Source organism: Suncus etruscus, chromosome 2 (assembly GCF_024139225.1).
Source record: "Suncus etruscus isolate mSunEtr1 chromosome 2, mSunEtr1.pri.cur, whole genome shotgun sequence".
NCBI lineage: Eukaryota > Metazoa > Chordata > Mammalia > Eulipotyphla > Soricidae > Suncus > Suncus etruscus.
Genome location: NC_064849.1, coordinates 41,735,847 through 41,760,694, shown reverse-complemented (window position 1 = coordinate 41,760,694; position 24,848 = coordinate 41,735,847).

The following is a 24,848-nucleotide window of genomic DNA, read 5'->3' as shown; positions in this document are numbered from 1 at the left end:
GTCAAAATAATTTAACAGCATTGTTAATATATAGTTAGTTGATTTGTTCACATCATTTAATTTTTCATAGTTCACATTGTCAAAATATTAAGAATCAAAGGCTAAGGTTAAGAATCTAAAGCACAGCTATACTGATAGCTCATTTTTTCTTTTCCCACTGAGACAATGACAAAAACACTCAAATCATTCTATTGATTAACACTAAAGTTATTTTTATAGAAAAGAAAGCCCTTGAATTGAAATGCCTAGGCAAGCCAACATTTCTGAATATCTATTTTCTGTTATGTAAAATGAAAATAATGTGGTGACTGGGAAAAATAAAATCTAAAATTCCACTTTTTGTGATTCTTAGGAAATACAATCCATGAAGATAATTCATAAGGAAAAAGAAGAAATTGTTCACTTTTACATAAAAAACATTTAGGAGTTTCAAACTTAAAATATATAAATATCATGGGCTGGAGTGATAGCACAGCAGTAGGGCATTTGCCTTGCATGCAGCTGACCCAGGATGAACTGGGTTCAATCCCTGGCATCACCAAGCCTGCTAGAAATGATTTTTGAGCGCAGAGACAGTAGTAACCCCTGAGCATCACCGGGTGTAGCCCCAAAACAATATATATAATATTACATATTATATATTACAATATTATTATATATAATATTGTTATATAATATGATATATATCTTCAGGTATTTGTTTCTATGCTTATTTCAATATCCTTTTTTAAATTAACCTAACAAATATGCAATCAAATATGACAATAGAGTATAAGATAGTAGTATGAGATACTCATATTTAGTGTTTCCAAATCAAAGGGATTCTTCAAAGTTCTATCTTGAACCTTTTATAGTATCTCTACTGCCTCCTAGGAAAGTTTAAAAGTCCTTTGTTCAGGGGCTGGAGAGATAGCATGGAGGTAAGGCGTTTACCTTTCATGCAGAAGGTCATCGGTTCAAATCCCGGAGTCCCATATGGTACCCCGTGCCTGCCCGGAAAAATTTCTGAGCACGGAGCCAGGAAAAACTCCTGAGCATTGCCGGGTGTGACCCAAAAACCACAAAAAAAAAAAAAAAAAAAAAAAGTCCTTTGTTCAAAGTCCTTCACAAAATTGTCTCCAGACCTTCTAGCTTTGTTTCTCTTGGTTTCCCCAGCAGCTAAACTGGAGGAGCACTTACTCTCTGTTTCCCATATAAATCACACATTTCCATTATTTGTATCTCTTCTTTTTTTTGGAGAGTTCTTATCTTTCCACTCAGTTAAAATATCACTTTTGTAGTAAAAAATTATATGTTCCTTGCTGGTAGAAGTAGTTGCTTGTTGTAGCCAGAGGATAGCAGGTAAGATATTTGCCTTGCAAGCTGTTGAGCTGGGTTTAATCACCAGCACTTCAAATGGTCCTCTGGGCCTGTCAGGGATATGATACCTGATTGCAAAGTCTGGAGAATGTTCTGAACACTACCAGATATAGTTCTAAAAAAACCCCACAAAAATAAAAAGAAAATTAGGGTTTTGTTTTTTGGCTTATGTGTTAGCAAAAAGAATAGAGAACCAAGAGTCTGGCATTAACTTAATATATCCAGTCTCCACAACTAACCATCTGATTCATCTGTGTATTTTGCCAGATCATTATAAACTTGGTTCCTTGCCTTCAAAATACCTCAGTTTAGTAATTGCCTTTTCAAGTAATAAGAACAGAAATCATAATATATATAAACCAGGTATCTCAGAACTTCACACATAATAGGATCTTTTTTTTTTTTTAAGTAGTTTTTATTTTTTTTTTAATTTTTTTTTATTTAAACACCTTGATTACATACATGATTGTGTTTGGGTTTCAGTCATAAAAGGAACACCACCCATCACCAGTGCAACATTCCCATCACCCAAGTCCCAAATCACCCTCCTCCCCACCCAACCCCCGCCTGTACCCTAAACAGGCTCTACATTTCCCTCATACATTCTCAATATTAGGACAGTTCAAAATGTAGTTATTTCTCTAACTAAACTCATCACTCTTTGTGGTGAGCTTCCTGAGGTGAGCTGGAACTTCCAGCTCTTTTCTCTTTTGTGTCTGAAAATTATTATTACAAGGGTGTCTTTCATTTTTCTTAAAACCCATAGATGAGTGAGACCATTCTGCGTTTTTCTCTCTCTCTCTGACTTATTTCACTCAGCATAATAGATTCCATGTACATCCATGTATAGGAAAATTTCATGACTTCATCTCTCCTGACAGCTGCATAATATTCCATTGTGTATATGTACCACAGTTTCTTTAGCCATTCATCTGTTGAAGGGCATCTTGGTTGTTTCCAGAGTCTTGCTATGGTAAATAGAGCTGCAATGAATATAGGTGTAAGGAAGGGGTTTTTGTATTGTATTTTTGTGTTCCTAGGGTATATTCCTAGGAGTGGTATAGCTGGATCGTATGGGAGCTCGATTTCCAGTTTTTGGAGGAATCTCCATATCGCTTTCCATAAAGGTTGAACTAGACAGCATTCCCACCAGCAGTGGATAAGAGTTCCTTTCTCTCCACATCCCCGCCAACACTGTTTATTCTCATTCTTTGTGATGTGTGCCATTCTCTGGGGTGTGAGGTGGTATCTCATCGTTGTTTTGATTTGCATCTCCCTGATGATTAGTGATGTGGAACATTTTTTCATGTGTCTTTTGGCCATGTGTATTTCTTCTTTGTCAAAGTGTCTGTTCATTTCTTCTCCCCATTTTTTGATGGGATTAGATGTTTTTTTCTTGTAAAGCATAATAGTTTCCATGGCCACAAATGTGTAGGAAAATTTTCTGACTTCGTCTCTCCTGATGGCTGCATAGTATTTCATTGTGTATATGTACTACAGTTTCTTTAGCCACTCATCTGTTGTCAGGCATCTGGGTGATTTCCAGATTCCATCTATTGTGACTAGTGTTGCAATAAATATAGGTGTGCAGAAGCATATTTGTGTGGTATTTTGTAATACAAAGAAAATTTTCAACTTAGAAATTAAAAATGGTCTTTCCATTAGTAGGAAGTATAGCCAACAGTGGTCAGAGCCAACTCCTGGCTCTGCATTCAGGGATTACTGCTATGGTGGCAGGGATTGACTCATGTTGACTATATACAAAGTAAGGGTGCTACATGCAATACTGTCTCTTCAACTTCAAAGACAAAAATTTAAAGCAATTTTTAAAGCATTTCTCTTTTTTGTTGGGGGGGGGGGGCTTTAAGCAGTTCTCAGGAGAACTGGAGCTCTTCCCAGAAATTTCCTGCTAGTTGAAGTACTGCTTAGGCTCTGTGGTAAAGTGAAGTTAACAGAGTCAACAAGGCAGTTTTCCAGGGGCATATATAGTTGCAGCTGGCCATGCTTTGAAGAACTTTTGATGCCAGAGATGAACCAGGGTTGCCACAAAGCAAGGCAAAAGCCTTGTTGTTTATCTAGTCCTATATAATTTTTTAGAAAGAGATGAGTAATAATATTCGATCTAATGAGATTAGGGTGTAAGTACATCACATCTGACAGTGTTCAGGGGCTATTTCATGTTCTGTGTGCAGAGGTTATTCCCACCAGGACTGAGAGTACCATGAAATTCTGAGATCAAATTAGGGCCCCCTGAGAGACTTGTGCTCAGCCTATTAAGCTATCTCTGCTATCTCTGAACTATTTTTTGGATTGTTCTTTGGCCTTAGAAAGTTAAAAATTCAATTGGCACACATTGCAAGCTAGAATTTAAGAACTATCATTTATAAATAAGGGTAAATTATATATGTGTAATATAGTATTAATGTCTAAAATATAAAACAAACTACCACTAACTCTTCTTAGAGTCTTAAAGTTTTATTGTGCCTCATACAACTCATGACTTATTTTGTTAAATGTTATTCATTATATTTAAAAAATGTTCTTTTAGACAATAAAAATGCTAAATGTATTGTGGTGGCATAGTGTATCAGAAGCAGAATACTTTTTGCCAGCTTTCTCAAAACTTTTCAATACTTTATTTTATTAATTATTTTTAAGAATTTAATGTTGGATCAAAATGTGGGAAATGTTAATAAAGTATTTGAAAATATTATGCAATAATGTGATATTAATCTTTATTATAAAATCTTTGTTTTGCATACTTTCTTCTAAAATATATTTTTAGTTCCTCAGTTTTTTTCTTGATAAATTGTTTTGAGACCTATTCCACATCTTCTTTAAATATAACCTCACTCTAAAAAACTTAATCTTGGATACAATACAATAAAAGTCACCTTCAAATCCTGTATAAGTGGAGCCTGAGAAATAGTATAGTATATAGAAATTTGATTTTTATTGGATGGCTGGGGTTCAATTCAGCACCCCATATGGTTCCCTAAACCCACCAGGAGTGACGACACCAAGCACAGTCATTGACAGTATGTTGGCCAATTAGAACTACATACAACCTCAAAGAAAAGAGTCATTAGTTGACAACCGCTATATAACCAAAAATCACAAATTTATGGGCCTTCACCATCAATTCAATGTGTTAGCATTAGGAGTCAAGCATTCAGTTAAGTTCTCTTAATTTTCTTTCCAGAGGAATCACAAGGCTAAAATTATGGTATCTCTTGGGTCTTGTCTATAGTATCAGAAAAATATGCTTCCAAGTTCATTGAAGACGGTAGCAAAATTGGTTGCAATTTGCTTTTAGGAATGAGAATTTTTTTTTTTTTTTTTGGTTTTTGGGCCACACCCGGCAGTGCTCAGGGATCACTCCTGGCTGTCTGCTCAGAAATAGCTCCTGGCAGGCATGGGGACCATATGAGGACACCGGGATTCGAACCAACCACCTTTGGTCCTGGATCGGCTGCTTGCAAGGCAAATGCCACTGTGCTATCTCTCCGGGCCCAGGAATAAGAATCTTATTCTTCGCTAGCCATCAGCCAGAGCCTGCTGTCAGATCCAAGAATTTATCCATATTCCTGTCATAACTCCTTCTGTCTTTAATAAAATCAATGACGAATTTCTCGATCCCATATTTTTCTCAAGCTTCAAATCTCTGACTTCTACAACTCTGAATTTAGTCAGACTTAAAATTCCTTCAATTAGGGGAGGGTCAGCCAAAAGATTCTTCTTTCTTACAGTCAAACTACTTTTTGCCCTAATTATGAATTCAAAATTATTTTATACCTACTTTAAAACTATACTAAATAAGGGGAAGAAACTCTGAGGCCTATCAGAATTCTTTTTTGTGTAAAGAAGAAAGTTTGAAAAATTAAGTGTGTTTAATTTTGAACTAAAGAAAAGGTTTCTTGCAAGTTTCAGTGAGATAAAAAGACAAGATAACAATTAACAATGTTAGGCATTTTCTTTAAAATTCTCCTGACATAGAGAGATAATACAGAGTTAAGACAGTTTCCTGACACACAGGACAAACAGCATGTATGGTCCCCTGAGCTCTGACTTGCATTATCTCTGAGCATCACTAAGTTGATACTCCCCAAAATAAATTTAAAATTAAAATAAAACATTCTATATAAAACATTAAATTTACAATCATAAAATTTATGTCCACTTAATTACAATATAGCATCATTATCACATAATAATACTTAGTCTTGGGGTCAGAGCAGTGGCACAAGTGATAAGGCTTCTGCCATACCCACACTAGGTAGGATGGACCACGGTTCGAATGCCCGGAGTCCCATGTGGTTTCCTCAAGCCAAGAGCGATTTCTGAGTGCATGGCCAGGAGTTATGAAGCCCCTGAATGTCACTGGGAATGGCCCAAAATTAAAAATAAATACTTAGTCTCATATTTAAAACTGATATCGTTTTAAAAAGCATGTGTAAAATCTCCTTGAAAATTGTATATTCAATCTCAGCAGAAATAATATACATACTTGAAATTCTGCTATGTCCAGCTATCAATTTTCATTCATGTATTAAATTCCTATAACCCCTTCTTGGCATTTATGTCATAATATAACTTTTACCACAAAATATAAAATCATTCAATTTTATCTATTTTATTTAAATGAAGCCTAAGTCTGTTGAGTAATAATCTGAGACTTTAAGAAGATCCCTAGTATGATCAGAGATAGAAGTCGGTTAGAATAATACTTTTCTCACTATGACTAACTTATTTACCACCTGGGTAAGTGAACCCAGATGAGACCCAAGTATGGGGTCAAAGTATACCTCAGAGAAATTCAAAGCAGAAGGATCTTTAATGTTCTTCCAAAGCTAAGGAGAGATAAGAAAGTCTGAAAGCTGCTTTGAAAAGTACTCTTGAGGGGCCGGGTAGGTAGCGCTGGAGGTAAGGTGTCTGTCTGCCTTGCAAGCGCTAGCCAAGGAAGGACCGTGGTTCGATCTCCTGGCGTCCCATATGGTCCCCCCAAGCCAGGGGCGATTTCTGAGCACATAGCCAGGAGTAACCCCTGAGCGTCAAACGGGTGTGGCCCAAAAACCAAAAAAAAAAAAAAGAAAAAAGAAAAGTACTCTTGAATTCCACTAACTATTAAATAAGTCTACTATAAACCAGAAGACTTTTCGCTATTAAAAAAGTGCTGCCTAAAATAACCCTCCATTTTGACAGGCAAAATGGAATAAAAGTAAAAATTCTCTGAGAATTCTATCTTTCTCCTCCTATAAAAATTAAACAAAAAACCTCTCACCAACACTTTTTCAGAAACATAAATACAGTAGAATAGTGTATTTGCACATCACATAATTAAATTAATAATATGAGTTTTCTTTTATGTAAAGTGGTTTTTACCCCCCAAATAAAGTAAATCATATTTCAGTCATCTCTTTGTGCAGAGTTATGCCCAACTATAACTCATAATTATTCTGGAGCTTTTCACACTGTCAAATTCTTTATATAAACCAAAGTAAATAATCAATCTCCTTCAGTAATAAAAGAAAATAGATTGATTGAAAACATAGCTTGAAGAAGCTCTAAGATTAGCATCAAAAGCACCTGATAAGAATTCTCTAAATATATTCACTTCTCACTTAAAAAAAAAAAAAAAAAGAATACTGAGGTATATAGTTCATTACTCGGTTCTCTGGGCAAACTCAGAATACAATGGTTAAAATTGCAAGGAGAATGAAGAAAAGTGATGATGTTCTGCAGCAAATAAATACATCTTTTTTTATTTTTATTTTATTTTTTTTATTTAAACACTTTGATTACATACATGATTGTGTTTGGGTTTCAGTCATGTAAAGAACACCACCCATCACCAGTGCAACATTCCCATCACCAAAGTCCCAAGTCTCCCTCCTCCCCACCCAACCCCCGCCTGTACTCTAAACAGGCTCTCCATTTCCCTCATACATTCTCATTATTAGGACAGTTCAAAATGTAGTTATTTCTCTAACTAAACTCATCACTCTTTGTGGTGAGCTTCCTGAGGTGAGCTGGAACTTCCAGCTCTTTTCTCTTTTGTGTCTGAAAATTATTATTGCAAGAATGTCTTTCATTTTTCTTAAAACCCATAGATGAGTGAGACAATTCTGCGTTTTTCTCTCTCTCTCTCTCTCTCTGACTTATTTCACTCAGCATAATAGATTCCGTGTACATCCATGTATAGGAAAATTTCATGACTTCATCTCTCCTGACAGCTGCATAATATTCCATTGTGTATATGTACCACAGTTTCTTTAGCCATTCGTCTGTTGAAGGGCATCTTGGTTGTTTCCAGAGTCTTGCTATGGTAAATAGTGCTGCAATGAATATAGGTGTAAGGAAGGGGTTTTTGTATTGTATTTTTGTGTTCCTAGGGTATATTCCTAGGAGTGGTATAGCTGGATCGTATGGGAGCTCGATTTCCAGTTTTTGGAGGAATCTCCATATCACTTTCCATAAAGGTTGAACTAGACGGCATTCCCACCAGCAGTGGATAAGAGTTCCTTTCTCTCCACATCCCCGCCAACACTGTTTATTCTCATTCTTTGTGATGTGTGCAAGAAATACAAATGGCCAAAAGACACATGAAAAAGTGCTCCACATCACTAATCATCAGGGAGATGCAAATCAAAACAACGATGAGATACCACCTCAGACCCCAGAGAATAAATACATCTTTTACAAAAATAAAGTTACCAGAGTTGTTCTAAGCCACAAGTGATCAGCTGCTGTGAGACAGAACTAAGCTGAAAGTATTGTGCAAAGAAATTGGGTATATGAGGATTTATTTTTATAATGAAGCAGCATCAGTAATTATAACCCAAACCCCAGACTCCAAAACAAGAATTTGGTGAGACTAGGGTCTGGAAGCAATCATTGTTTGTTTCAGGAAATAATCCATTCAGTGAAAAGGTACAAGAATAAGTTCAGGAAATCAAACATTCAAGCAGGAATCACCACACAAGCCTTCTGCTCCTGAGAAGAAAAGCAGCTTAGTCGAGGAAGAATAAAGCCTACCTCCCTCAAACCCCTACTTTTATTCACAAAACCAGGCCACATACTAGGTTGAAGAGGAATACCAAGTAGGGAATAATCCAATAATCCCATGACCATATCCCACCCTAGGGTAGGGCATGAATATTGATCAGGGTGAGACCAGTAATCCAAAAAGTAATGGATAATAATCTGAGAGTAAAGCTCCAGTTCTCAAATACTTAGATCTTACCTAAATTTACCTAAACATTTTCTATAAATATGAACCACATTTCAATCTCATGAAATTTCACCACCTTATGGAATGTATATACTTTTAAACTTTACTATAAGGAAATATATCCTTCACAATGTGCATATGGAGGAACATTTGGGATTTCTGACTTCTGCCAAAGAATGAAGTTTTATTGGATAAAGCTGTGCCACATTTAACAAATTCATGCAGTCAGTTTAAAAACATTTGATATTAATCACTTAACAATAGATGAATAAAGATTTTCATGAATTATATTTATCAGACATTTTGCAACAGACCTTCTCATAGTTATAAAATTTATTTTGTATTCTATAGACTTTCAGGTCTCTGCTTATGCTTTCTCTATAAAAGCATTATAAACTTTCCAATTGCAGCTAAGATCCTACTCTGCTGAAGCTTTCTTTCAAAACCTGAAAAGGATTCTTCTCTCATCAATTTTTTGGCAGTGTTAGCTGCACTATATACATCACTGTGTTCTATTTTCTCTCACTGACTTATAGTTCTCCTTAGACATTCCTGGAATAAGTTAAATAATGGCAAAAGATCATGTTTTTTTCTTTAGAATATTAATTTAACAGTGATATAACATACATGTATCTGTTCTTCATCAACCTGGGTATAATACTATATTCATCTTTAAAATAAAGAAGTAATGATCAAGACATATGTGAGGAATGTATGAATTTTCTAATGGTAAACATTTTTCAGTATCTATTTCAACTCTACTGACTTACCAGAATAAAACTATCCATATATTTTTAAACATTAAATTTTATTAAGTATTATATGTCATCAATTCAACTTCCTTTTATGATTTAACAAAACTTAATAACAACAAGTTGGCATATAAAAATATAACCATATTATAAAATCCATATATGACAAACCCAGGTCAAAATTATATCCAATGGTCAAAAAACCAACTTCTTTTTCTCTAGTATCAAAAGACAAGACCTATTTTCACCACAACTCTTCAGTATATAATTGGAAGTTATAGAAACAGCACATAAACAACACAAGGAAATAAAAAACTACATTCAGGTTGAAAAATACTTATCACCTTTTATTATGATGTAATCACTTATATTGTACATCTTTAGCATCCAAATAAGAAAATTTTAGAAATAATTAATAAACATATAATAGTGACAGCTATAAAATGATTATACCAGCATTAATATATTTATATATACAACTTATAAATATATTTATATACAGTGAATTAGCAGATGAATTGTAGAAAATTCAATTTTTAATTACATAAATAGAGTTAAAACATTTGGAATAAACTCAACCAAGTAGTTTGAAATATCTGTACACTAAAATCTATCACTGCTGAAAAAAAAAAAAACAAAAAATATAAGTATAAAAATGCTTTCTTCATGAAGGAAAAGTAACATTTTTAAATGATCTTTTAAGAGTCTACAGTACAATAATACAGCTGGTAGTGTGCCTTGCATACAAGTGATGTGGGTTAGATCCTCCATATTACATATATTCCCCAGTCCCTACCTAGAGTAATCCCTGATTACAGAGCCAGAAGCCCTAAATACTGTACAGTTCAACTTATTACTACATTATAATTTTAGCTGTCACAATAAAGTAATCCTAACATTTCAAAAACTTACTGTAAGTACTTGTTCCTAACAGTATTGGTTGTATCACTGAAATTCCAAGCAGTAAGATTGTCCTCTACTGTTATTTTTAGAACACAGATGACAGAAACTTCTACTTAAATCTGTACCTTTTTTTTTACTAGAATGTCAATATCAAGATAAAGGAGAAAGAACATGGAAAATCCTATTGTTAGAGGGACACATTTCAGTTTCCATTTCAGTCATAAAACAGGAAAGCAGGAAAATATGCTGTTAGGTATGCACTAACCACAGACATATACTTTGGGATCTCCTATTATTTAACAGCAAAATTCCAAATACATATGTCCCAGGTTTCCAATTTTACTATCATTAAGATATCAGTAGACATATTAGCATTACTTACTGATGCTTCATAAGCATTTATAGAATGAAAAATTAAAATATTTACCTGCTTTTCAAAGTGTATCATTTTATTCACTGAAAGTATTAAATATTTATCTGAAATATTTAACAATTTAACTCTCTAAAATGCCTGTGTCTGAGACTATCAGGATAGCCTCTTATTCATTATACATTCCAAGAATCAGTAGCTGGTTAATAAGTCTTAACTGACTCTAATAGCAGTGCTGAGCATTCATATAGCTTTGGTTTACATGATTTTAAAATAGCTTATTAATATTTCATTTAGTCCTTTCTAAATTATTTTTATCAAAATCATAATTAAAAATTAACAAGTTTTCTGGTAGATAATCATATATAATATGAATTATTTGAAGCATAGAAAATAATGCAGAGGTGAAGGTGTTTGCTTTTATGCTATAGATCCAGTTCAATCCCCAGAACCATGTATGTTCCTTTGACCCACTATCAGGAGTGATCTCTGAGCAAAAAGTAAGGAGTAGTTTTGAACACCACCATGTGCGGCTTAAAACAACAACCAAAAAATTATATATATATATATATATATATATATATATATATATATATATATATATATATACACATATATATAACCCACAAACAAGATAATATCAATTATTTTACCTACAGAACAAGAAGTTATTCAGGCAGAAAACTAAAAGCTTAAATGCACAACACAGAGCACCAAATTGTATTATGTTTCATTTAACTCTGCAGTTCCTAGGTGGAGAAAAGACCTAGAATTAGTAGATTACTTAATTCAGTGACCCACTGCTCAACAGGATCATAATTCTCTAACAGCTCAACTATGGTTGAAGATTAAGTTGAGGAACGGGGTTATAAAGGTTAATTAAAGCACCCAAAGTAGGATTTTGAAGACAATTAGAATTCGTCACAAAGCATCAGTACTACCTTATACTTTATGAGATATTTTTACAACTGGTTTGCACTAAATGAGAAGCTATTTTTATGTTAGTATAAATTATATTTAATTGAAATTTGTAGGATAATCTATTGAATCCTAGTCTCCTGAAATTTTCTAACTTAGCAGTACTTTTCAGACCTTACCTCCCTTTTAAATTTTCTCCTTCATAAACCCTGTATCTCCACTTCTTTGCTAAGTGCATTCCCATAGTATATAAGTAGTGGGGTAGAGGAAATTATCTTTACTACCAGAGTTTTAAGGTCCTCACCTAAAGACATTTTCAGCTGATATCTGCCTTACTTCAACTTCATGAGACAGTTACTTAAGGGTATTTGTCATTGGGGAATTGTTATTAGTTTAATCCATGAACTTTTTGTAAATAGGTTTTCAAAATTGAAAATAGTTTAAAGTTCTAGATGATTGGGGCCGGAGTGGTGGCACAAGCAGTAGGGCATTTGCCTTGAATGTGATTGACCTAGGACAGACCGTGGTTCAATCACCCCAACCTCCCATATGGTCCTCCAAGCCAGGAGCAATTTTTGAGCATATAGTCAAGAGTAACTCTTGATTGTCACCAGGTGTGGCCCAAAAACAAACAAAAAATGTTTTAGAAAAAAATAAGAAAAAAAATTTGATAATTATAGTTCAATACAGCTCCCTTTTGTGTGGAACAGAGAATAAGCTAGTTCACCCTGAATCCCTCTATAAAATAAATTTTAGAGGTATATAGAAAATGACATCCAAAAATGCAGTCACCATGTCTGCACTGAGCCAGCTCAATAGACTCACTCTGTTCTTCAAAGAGATGTAAATTAAGCCATGAAAACCTATGGGTATACTGACCACAAAGTTGAAAGCTGGCAAAGACACACCAACTGCACCCAGCACCCATAATTGCCTTGCTTCACCACTCTTCTATGGCTCTCTGTAGAAACTTAATCTGACCAAAACTCCAGGCATGCCAGTATTTGGGTTAACATCACCAAGGACTTCATTTAGAGTGAGTACAATCATCTTCCTTCCTGTCTTCTCATACTTCCAGAAGCCCTGGAAACTAAAAACTTGCCCCACAAAAGCCAACATATCATAAATAGTGCTTAGAATTCCTGAAACTATTGGCTGTGTTTGTGATAACCCCATTTTAACTGCCATTCCTATAGAAACACACTAATTTATATGCCAATGTATATCTATCTGAAGCCATCTAAGGTTCAGAAACAAAAGATGCAGCAGAATGATTGACTAGCAACAAAAGCTTACTAAACCTCCTGAAAATGACTTACTGACCTTATTGCAAGATACAATAATTTTCACAATTATTCTTGTTGTTGTACTCTATTTTATGCTTATTTCATTTTTAATAATTTTGCTTCAACTTACCTAGAAACAAATGTATTGTGATCAAGTATGATCAAGTATGTCAACTATGTGATACATGGTCTTTAAATAAACTAAGTTTTATTCTTGACACCCTTTATCGTTCACTGAGCCCCACTAGAAGTGATCTTTGATATCAAAGACTGGGGTAAGTACTGAGCATAACTAGATGTGGCCCAGAAATGTTTATTTTTTTCTTTGTTTTGGTTTTGGGGCCACACCTGGTGATGCTCAGAGGTTACTCCTGGCTATGTGCCCAGAAATAAGTCCTGGCTTGGGGAACATATGGGATACTGGGGGATCGAACCGCACTCTATCCTAGGCTAGTGTGGGCAAGGCAGATGCCTTACTGCTTATGCCACCGCTCCCGTCTCATGATATGACCCAGATATTTTTTAAAAAATAATTAAAGTAATGAACCAATAGTCTATTAGATTTATATAAGCTTATATTTTAAATGTTTCTTATAGTAATGGTGATTATGTAATACCTGCTTTCAACTTTATTGTCAGAAAAAAAACACTTGGGCACTTGATTCATTTAGAGTGAAAGATGTGTGTAGGGCTAATCATTTTTACCTCCTTAGGAAGAATATATATACTCACTGAATTTAAATGACCCTTCAATTTCAAAGTAGCTAAAATATGCATTGCTAATAATTAACATTTTCTATTTACAAAGTCTTATTTTTCCTGATGACATACTTCTGATAATATAATATCATATTTTATCTCAAATCAGACCCCATGTAAATTATTTTAGAGTATGTTTCTAAAACATTTTGGCTTGTGAAGATTGTCTCAGATTAGTACATTTTTAAAGATTTTTGGGTCTTCTAAGAAGACTTTAAAGCATAGTAATTCCATAGAAATTGTCTTCCAAAGACATAGGAAATAAACAATGCTAGTTTCCTTTCAGTTCCAAAATATAAACTAGATCCAATGTGTACAAGGTAAGCATTTGCCCTCTGTACATCTCTTCAGTATATATATATATATATATATATATATATATATATATATATATATAAAATTATGAAAGTCAATACATACAGTGTACATGGGAGAGAACAGTAGTAAAGTGGGTAGGGGACTTGCCTTGCATGAGAATTACATGTTAGATTCCTGGAATCTCATATGAGCACATCAAGAGTTATCACTAAGCACAGAGCCAGGATTAAGCTCTGAGAAAATACTATTGTGATACCCCAAAAAATCCAAAGTATTCTAAGTTACTGAAATATACCTTGACTTCTGTAATACATAATTACTCTTTTTTGCTAAAAAATTGTGAGTCATTTATCTCTTTGTCCAAAATTTTTAAGTATATTGGTGAAGAGCTATTACATATACTACTAAATAATTAGTTTAGCCTTCTTTTAACTGTTTTTGCATCACTTATATATAGTCTATACTCTATTAAAATTTCATTTTAATAAAATAAATAATTTTATTTTATTTTAATAAAATAAATTTAATAAAAACTTATTTTTATAATTAAATACTAAGTGTGAACGTTCTTTAAGACAGTAACTATACCTATTTTGTCTGAATTTCTAACCCTTTATATAGTCTCTATACATAGACAATAATTAAATATTTGTTAAATTGATTAATTTGTTTTAAAAGGCAAGAAAATACACAATAAGCATTGAACATAACTGTGCAGCAGAAGAAAAACAAAAATTCAGGTAATATAAAATAAATTTCACCTGGCAGTTGGCAAACATATGGTGTACTAAATTTTAATGAAGTTGTAATGGAGAATTCAGTGCCATTAATGATTCTGTAGTTGGTGTTTAAATACTTATAATTCTACTGTAGCTTCTACATCAAATAAAAATTTACTTTGCATTGTCATTACATTTAAAATTATGTCACATAAACACTTAATGCTGGTATATATTATGATTAGTGTAGAGCCTTTTGCGATACCATAGCAAGATGCAATGATCAAAACCTTTCAGAACATGTATACTTTGAAGAATATTATAACCTTTTGCCCAATATCTTGCCCAAAGTCTTTTCTAATGTACACAGAAAAGCGATTCTAAAGTGCTTTCAAAGCAATGCCTTAATAAAGATATTCCTGTTAATTACACATCAGATCAAAGACAAACAGGTGGCCACACATCCATCATTAACCATCCTGTAGCTATTGCACAGACCCCAAACCATATTGTTGTCAAACTGCTTCAGTGTTGCTGCAATATCCTAATGAGGCATAAAATGTCCTTTCTAATACAGACACGAACACATCTTAATAAGACTACAACAGACTAATGTCTGAAAAGCATCTTCTGGTCTTCCACTGAATCTCTTGATTAATGCCTTACTTTGAAAAAAATTATTCTGTTTTCATCAAATACAGAATTAAATATAGTGCTGCATAAATAGCAATGTGACAATGTCTATAGTGAGTTTGAAAGAAGGTCTTGGTACTTGTCATTAAAATTCTGAAATTATAACAAGATAAATACTATTATGTAAAAATACCATGCTGCCGAAAATAGAAAAATAATAACATAACCCAAACCAACCTATTTTATTGACCTTTTATCTTGCTTGTTCAGCATTTTCTTTTTTAATCTTCACAAAGAGTATAGAAGGACAGTATACTCAACCCCTTCCACACACATGCTTTTAAATTCCAGGAAACAAGATAATTTGTTTAAAGTGCACTGGAAGATATAACTACAGGGTTAGGGAGCATGCTGAGCACAGACCAAGTTCCATCTTCAGCAGCACATGACCTGACCTCGAGAGCATTGCAGGGTGTGTAACCCTGCTCATTCCCAAGCACCTTGTGGTACCTAGAGCCACAATACCAAAGCAGTATCAAAACTTTGGGCCCTGGCATTGAACCACAATCCCAGTTTACCAAGAATCACCACAGGTAGTCATCAGGTCTTCTGAGTTTTGAGTCTGGAAAAGAGGTGACCTCTGATTTTGGGATGTAACCTTTTAACTTTGGATTTCGGTGTGTAACTTTTGATTTTCTAGGATCATATGAGATCATCTTTCATTCCAGACAGGTTCTCCACTCTGTAGATTAGGAGATCACCTGAAGGGTTCAACCTGTATCTCTGCATACCATCAGTCTAGGAGTTGGGGGTAAATGATGTCATGAAGGGGCTGAACAGACAGAAAATTGAGCCTTTTCTTTAAAAAAAAAATCATTGGATGATTCAAACTGTATAAACCTATTAAATGCTTTGACCTGTGTATTCATTATCATATGAATTCTCTTAAATGTTTATGAATTTATGAATTTATGTTTATGTTTATGAGTACTTGGGATCTCATGGCAGACCGAATTCCTGGCTGTGATACCCCACAATTCTGGAATGAAAATAAACCTGCGTGTGAATGCATCGTCAAAGTTTGTGGTTCCTCATTCAGCGGCGAGTGTTTTTCTTCCTGGGACCTCTGGCCATTCCCAACCTCTGGGCCCCTCCCTGGATCGAGGGATCTTCCGGGGCCAGGCCAGTTAACTGGATTTAACATGAGCACTTATTGGAGACTCCAAAAATTAATGAATAATAATAGTAACTTGGCCAAAAATCAGAAGTGGCCAACTACAGTCATGGTTGTGTATCTTAAAAGAGTTTACTAAGAAAGATATATATTCTAAGATTTTTGTGGACCAAAATAAGTAAAGAAATTGGAGCAGTAAAGTAAGCAATGAGAGTGAGATACAGAGGAGAATAAGAATTTAGATAGGTATAGAGGGTGCATCATAAAAATAACAATATCTTTTATCTTACCCCAAACCACAAGTAAGACATATTTGCATGATAAACAAATTATCAGAAAGGATTAGGCACTCAGATTGAAGCTAACATGTCCACAGGAAGTTTAAAAGCACAACCAAACAACAAACTTCAGAGCTAAATCATTAGTTTACAAATAACCAACATCCCTCCAGGAATGAGATCTGGCCCTACCATTAAAAGTATATTAAGAGCCTGAGCATTTTGTGTACAACCAATTTACAATGAAAGATAACATAAATTGTAATGAGTCTCTTGAAACCTTTCAGTAGTGCCAAATTCAGATTATGCAATGGATATATCCCAGTGTGATTGAAAGCTTCAACAAAAAGGCAAAAGCCTAAAAGCTATTGTTTAAAAGTCAGACTAATGAGGTTGTCAGAGTCAGTGAAGCTCAAAAGACTGTCCATGACCCATTGATTTGCATTTTCAAGCAACTTGTTGCAATGTTGGAAAAAATAATAGAAAAGTCAAGATGACATCTACCTAGAGAGGAAATTCTTTAAGCATAAATCAGAATGTACTTAACAAAATTCCCATATCGCAGCTACTAAAATAAAAATATTAGAAATATCAGATGTCCATAGATCAGAGATGACAGAAGTTTATCATGGCGTTTCACTATCTATATACAGAAACATTATCTATTGGACCCAGTAGAAGCTTGTGTTAAAAATAGTGGAAAAACCTTAAAGATCCTTTTTCTTTTTTTTTTTTTGTTAAATAATATTTTATTTGGACACCTTGATTACAAACATGATTGTGGTTGGGTTTCAGTCATAAAAGAATGCTCCCATCACCAATGCAATATTCCAATCACCAATGTCCCAAATCTCCCTCCTCCCCATCCCACCCCCACCTGTAATCTAGACAGGCTTTCTATTTCCCTCATACATTCTCATTGTTAGGATAGTTCTCAATGTAGTTATTTCTCTAACTAAACTCATCACTCTTTGTGGTGAGCTTCTTGAAGTGAGCTGTAACTTCCAGTCTTCCTCTCTTTTGTCTCTAAAAATTATTGCAAGAATATCTTTCACTTTTCTTAAAACCCATAGATGATTGAGACTATTCTGCATCTTTCTCTCTCTCTGACTTTTACTCAGCATAATAGATTCCATGTACATCCATGTATAGGATAATTTCATGACTTCATCTCTCCTGACAGCTGCATAATATTTCATTGTGTATATGTACCACTGTTTCTTTAGTCACTCATCTGTTGAAGGGCTTCTTGGTTGTTTCCAGAGTCTTGCTATGGTAAATAGTGCTGCAATGAATATAGGTGTAAGGAAGGGATTTTTGTATTGTATTTTTGTGTTCCTAGGGTATATTCCTAGGAGTGGTATAGCTGGATCATATGGGAGCTCAATTTACAGTTTTTAGAGGAATATCCATATCGCTTTTCATAAAGGTTGGACTGGATGGCATTCCTACCAGCAGTGAATAAGAGTTCCTGTCTCTCCACATTCTCGCCAGCACTGCTTGTTCTTCTTTGTGATGTGTGCCAATCTATGTTGTGTAAGGTGGTACCTCATAGTTGTTTTGACTTGTACCTCCCTGATGATTAGTGATGTGGAGCATTTTTTCATGCCTTTTGGTCATTTGTATTCTTCTTTGTCGAAGTGTCTGTCCATTTCTTCTCCCCATTTTTTGATGGCATTACATGTTTTTTTACCTGTAAAGTTCTGTCAGTGCCTTGTATATTTTGGATATTAGCTCCTTATCTGATGGGTATTGGGAATAGTTTCTCCCACTCAGTGGGTGACTCTTGTTCCTGGGCACTAGTTTCTTTGAGGTTCAGAAGCTTCTCAGCTTAATATATTCCCATCTGTTAATCTCTGCTTTCACTTGTTTGGGGAGTACAGTTTTCTCCTTGAAGATGACTTTAGTCTTATTGCCATGGAGTGTTTTACCTACGTGTTGTTCTATATACCTTATGGTATCAGGTCTGATATCAAGGTCTTTAATCCATTTGGTTTTTACCGTTTTACACTATGTTAGCTGGGGGTTTAAGTTCAATTTTTTGCAAATGGCTGGCCACTTCAGCCAGCACCACTTGTTGAAGAGGCTTTCTTTGCTCCATTTAGGATTTATTGCTCCTTTATCAAAAATTAGGTGGTTGTATGTCTGGGGAACATTCTCTGAGTATTCAAGCCTATTCTACTGATCTGAGGCACTGTCTTTATTCCAGTACCATGCTGTTTTGAAAATAATTTCTTTGTAATACAGTTTAAAGTTGGGGAAAGTAATGTCTCCCATATTCTTTTCCCCAATGATTGATCAGCTACTCAAGGGTGTTTATTCCAAATAAATTTTAACAGAGTTTGATCCACTTCTTTGAAGAATGTCATGGGTATCTTTAAAGGGATCACATTAAATCTGTACAATGCTTTAGGGAGTATCCTTTTTCAATATGTCAATCAATTGGGTATTTACACAGTCTAAGAATTTGATAGCTCAGTTTCTCAAAGTAAGATTTAAACATGTTAATTTTATGTTACTATTTGATCCACATAAAATTAATGTGTAAGGTTATTACAATAAGAATGCATTCCATTTTATTGGTGAATAATGTTCTATTATATCAATAAACTACAGTTTGTTAATCCATCCCACTGTTGACTATTTCTGTGGGTTTATTTGTTTGTTTGGTTGGTTTTGGGGCCACACCTGGTAATGCTCAGGGGTTACTCCAGGCTATTCGCTCAGAAATCGCTCCTGGGTTGGGGGACCATATGGGACATCGGGGATCGAACCGAGGTCTTGGGTCAGCTGCTTGTAAATCAAATGCCCTACCACTGTGCTATTGTTCCAGCCCCACTGTTGACTATTTCAAATTTCCAGACAGGGTTATTACAAAAAATGTTGCTATGAATACTTATATACAAACATTTGTAAATAATTTTGAATGGGTAGTAAGATATTGACATACACATTTTCAAAATAATATTTAAAAAATAAATTTGTGTTATAAAGAAGGTAAGTACTAGGCAGATGAATTTAATATAATTTGATGGTAAGTTTTGTAATTGCCTGTACATATACATTTAAATTCTTATGACCTGTGTAAATAATTATTTTATCATTAGTATTTAAATCACTATATCTAAAACCTATCTCATGCATATATTTGACCCAGAAATATTATTCCCAGGGTTATGTTTAAGGCAATAACAGTTGATATACAAAAATATTTTTCAATTATGTAGATATTCTGCAGATCAATATTCTTGACAGTGTATGATAAATTTCCAATATAATCATAGAAATAGTACTACATTCATAAAGTGAAATACTATGAGAAAGAAGTTAATATTTCATTTCATAGATAATTATTAATTGTGCAGTGGCACAAGCCATCAGGCATCTGTTTTGTGCATCTTAGCCTAGGACGAACCTCAGTTCAATACCTTGGTGTCCGATATGGTCCCCCAAGCCAGGAGCAATTTCTGAGCTCACAACCAGGAGTAACCCCTGAGCGTCACTGGGTGTGGCCCCCCAAAAAACAAAATAAAAAAAAACACAAAAAACATACAAACTGGGGCCAGAGTAGTGGTGTAAGTGGTAGGGCATTTGCCTTACACGCCTTGACCTAGGACGGATCCTTCAGCATCCCATATGGTCCCTCAAGCCAGGAACAATTTCTGTGCTTATAGCCAGGAGTAACCTCTCAGCATCACTGTGTGTGGCCCAAAAACAAAACCAAAAAAAAAATAATAAAACATACTAAAAACTGAATGTAAATTTAATTAGAAAACACCCTACATCATAATTTTATTGGACCCAGCTACACTCAATCAGAGCTTACTCTTATACTCAATGATGACTCCTGGTAGGGCTCAAATTAATGTACATACCGAGTGCCAGAGGGGAAAAACTGGGTAAATAAAAAAACAGGGCAAGTATGTTACCTGCTATTACATCTCTCTAGCCCCTAATTTCCTTTTAAATAATATATACATGTGGGGCTAGGTAATGAATCAAAAATCTAGAGTGCATTCCTTGCATATTTCAGACCCCAAGTTGAACAGCTGGCATAACAATCCCCAAGCACTACCAGTTGTAAAAGCTTAGAAACTCTTAGAATATATAAAGATGAAAGTACATATGAAAGCAAGAGAAATAGGTAGATTGACATGATAAATGTGATTATTGGAATTGTGGATGCTTTTATCTCCTTGTGTGCATACACAACTTTACTCATAAAAATATTTTACAATAAATATATACTTTACAACCAGAAAAAAAAACCCACAAAGTAATTCTAAAACTTTCATTTCACTGAGCAAACTTCTTTTAGAAAATGACTTTATATGCATCATTAAGTTATGCAGATCTAGAAAAATTAAAAAAGAACAGCCCTTCCCATCAAAATACTCACTAGAAACCAACCCTGACAGACTGTGGTGGGAAAAAAAAAACTAAGCATACATTTTAAACAAAGCTAACATAGTAAAGCAGATATTAAGCTCCCTTTGTGTATAATTCCCTTAAGATTGCACCCAGCTGCTTTTGGAATATCAGAGATACTTCACCCATTAGTTGCTAATTCAAAATGAAAACTTTACACTTCTAATTATGCCTTTTTGAGTATTATAATCTTTTGTTAGTTTTTCCCAAGTGAGGCATTAAATATCTTCACTTCACTAGACATCATTTACCTTGTGCTTCCCATATGTGATGCCTTAAAATATTATAGCCTAGGACTAGGGATATATTTTAGTGATAAAACGCTTGCATTGCATGATCCATTCCATACACCATCACTACCACTCCCCAAAATACCCAGAAATATCACCCAAGAAGGGCCAGATCTATAGTACAATGAGTAAGATGATTTCCTTGCAGGAATGATTTTTGAGTACAGCCCTATTTCCCCAACTCCCATTTTTTTTTTTAAAGAAAATCTTCAAAAGAACATAATACCCACTGAATCTTCCGAAATAGATGGTCTGGACTAACAATTGTGAGGCCTTCTGGGAATGCAGGAAAGCAAATTCTGCTTTCTTGAGTTAAGGCAAAACAGTCCATAACCACAACCAATACTCAACCAATACTCAACACCCAGCTCCACAACTGAACCCTATCTATTGCCAGACCACTAAATTGTTCCAGGCATGTAGTTGCCTAATACCTCAAAATTTCATGTATTGTCATCTCAGTAGGATCACAAAATAATCTAAAGGGAAAGTGGCAAATGAAGATCAATGAACATAAACAGTAACACGATAACACCAAACAATCCTCAGACAATGACTATAGTAATACCATTAACAGATATAACCATTATTATATTGACTTATTGGTCTAAATTTTCATGCCATTTGCCTTTGTATTGTAACAAATATAAAATAAATTTGTACCTGCAAAATGGCCTGCTAAGATGGTGGGTGAGAATTTAGGAATATTGATGGAGGATTGTCACACAAGTTGTGGGATTGGTGTTTGTACATGATACCAAAAATAACAGTATTATGTGAAACTTGATCAATTATAATAAAACATTTAAATATTTAAAAATAAATAAAAATCAGTCAAAGAAAAATGAATGAAAGTTGATTTAATGTCTGAATAACAAAAATTTAAATGTGTTAGAATTCTATGTAACTATAGTATGTAAACATAAAATATATATTTGCAGATATATGAGAGAAATAAGAGAAGTGAAGAGGGGGCCAGAGAGATAGCATGGAGGTAAGGCATTTACCTTTCAGGCAGAAGGTCATCGGTTCGAATCCCAGCGTCCCATATGGTCCCCCGTGCATGCCAGGAGCAATTTCTGAGCACAGAGCCAGGAAAAACCCCTGAGAACTGCCAGGTGTGACCCAAAAACCACAAAAAAAAAAAAAAAAAAAAAAGAGAAGTGAAGTGAAGAAGGGACAAAAAAGAACAGTTCTGAGATTTGATCTAAAAATTAAAAAAATTGTAAACTATTTCTGGAATTACAATGTAAGTCAATAACTAAAACCAAAAAAATTTTTTAAATCTTATAGGGTACAACATTTATGTAAAACTAATTAGAAGTCACTTGCTACAACCCGTAGTACACAGAAATAATTTATGAGTTCCCAAACTCTAGATTCAAAAACAGAATGCTACAGATATTCCAAGAAATGATAAATATTTTAACTTGTTTGACCTAGAAAGATTTTATTGTTGAACTATAGCATCTAGACAACAATTATGATACATATTCACTTTTTATAAGGTCAGCAGAAATTCTATATAATAAAGGAATATTACACATACAAGTGTGTATCTTCTGAATCATACATAGCCCATTTCCTCTGCTTTGTTTATAATCACAAAATTTTTTCCACATGTGACTTTGAACAGGACAGGTTCTTCACATACCTATTATATATATATATATATATATATATATATATATATATATAAAATATATAATCATCAGTGAGGCTTCTCTAAAATCTTTTAACCTAGGTCTCAGCCTTATTCCCATCTTGCTTACTCTAGTCTTGCAAAATTCTTGCTGTCAGTTTAGTGATAATTTCTATAGCAGTACTTTTGATATGTGAATAATTCCTCATCCTCTAACCTGATCCGTTATCTCTCCTTATTTAACTCCCTTTACCCTCACTTCTTAACTCATTATATATCAAGACCGACCTCCTGCCCATATAAGCCACCACCCAGCTCCCAAAGCTAAAGGACACTCTCTCAGTCTCACATCTCATGCTCTAGATCAGGATTGGGGGGATGAGAGGATGGAAGGAATTCTGAAGGGGGGGAAGAAAGGGTAATATATAAGAGGGACTATTATAGGCATGGATTGTTTACTATTTAGGTTTGGCGTGAAAAGAGGAGTCCACTGTATACAAACTCATGCCCACATATAGACTATTCTTATGGTCAGCCAACCTCACTAGAAGTGATTCCTGAGAGCAGAATCAGGAGTAAGTGCTAAACTGTAAGTGCTAAGCTATACTGTAAACATCATTCCAAATAAAATGAAAAAAAGAGAAAATGGATTATAAAGGTCCCTAATCTTTTTCCTGGAGGAAGGTGCTGTGTCAAGTTTCAACACTATTCACTTGTAAAATACTAAGTATAGACATTCACACAATGTTGGGAAAAACTGTGCTGAACAAAGAACCATTAGTACTTCACAGGCAGAATGTTTAGAACTGTAAGACTCTCATGGAAAAAAATCACCAGGTAGTGCCAAAAGTAGCAAAGGATCCAATTAAAATCTAAGTATAAGTAAGTTAATTTGTCAAAATGTACACTTTCATATGTGACTTTTTTCAAGTTTGAGATACATATTTGAGATTAGTAATATTACTTAATCATGAATGTCAGCTATCAATATTTATTTTGTTGTATATTTTCAGTTGTGAGAAGAGTGACATGCCAGTATTTTTACATCAGCTTTAATTTTGCTTTTAAATACAAGTGACTGAAAACTTCCATAAATTTACCCCAATTATATTAACACTTAAATGGGCTAAAGAGAAATCTTCAACAAAATACCAATTTCTTTTGAGTCTAACAGACTTTTATGGAGTAGGCGTGAAAATTAAAGTTGTATGCAACATTATCATTGTGGTTTCTAAACATTCTCACAAATAATACTTTTTAAAAAGAAAATAATACAAGAACATAATAGTTTTTGATTACAGTTTAAAACAATGATTAAATTTTTCACTGGTGAAGTTGGAACCAAACCTCATTGTACATAGAAAGTACAGAATTAAGTCATTTTAAGGTGTAGTTAGATTTATGCCTATATATGCTACTTTATTATAACAGCAATTAGATTTATATGTAAGAATTATTCCAGGTAGAGAAGAATCATAAGAAATGTCCTTTCTCTCTTTCCCATATTCACCATGGTCCTTCTTCCCCATATTTCTTACATCAACTTCAATTCTGCCTTTGAACCTACAGATTTCAAACTTCTCCAAAGAATTATGTTGATATTTAAAAGAGGTAAAAGTATTGACTAGTTACCAATTTCTGGTAGCAAATTGTAAATATAGGCTCTTTTAAATGCTCTGTGACATACCAAAAACAGGGTACCTCGCAGAAATTCAGAATCATCCTGAAAATAAAATATAGTTAGTTCTGAGGTTAGAGAAATATGAAGAAAAGAGGAGCCTAATATAG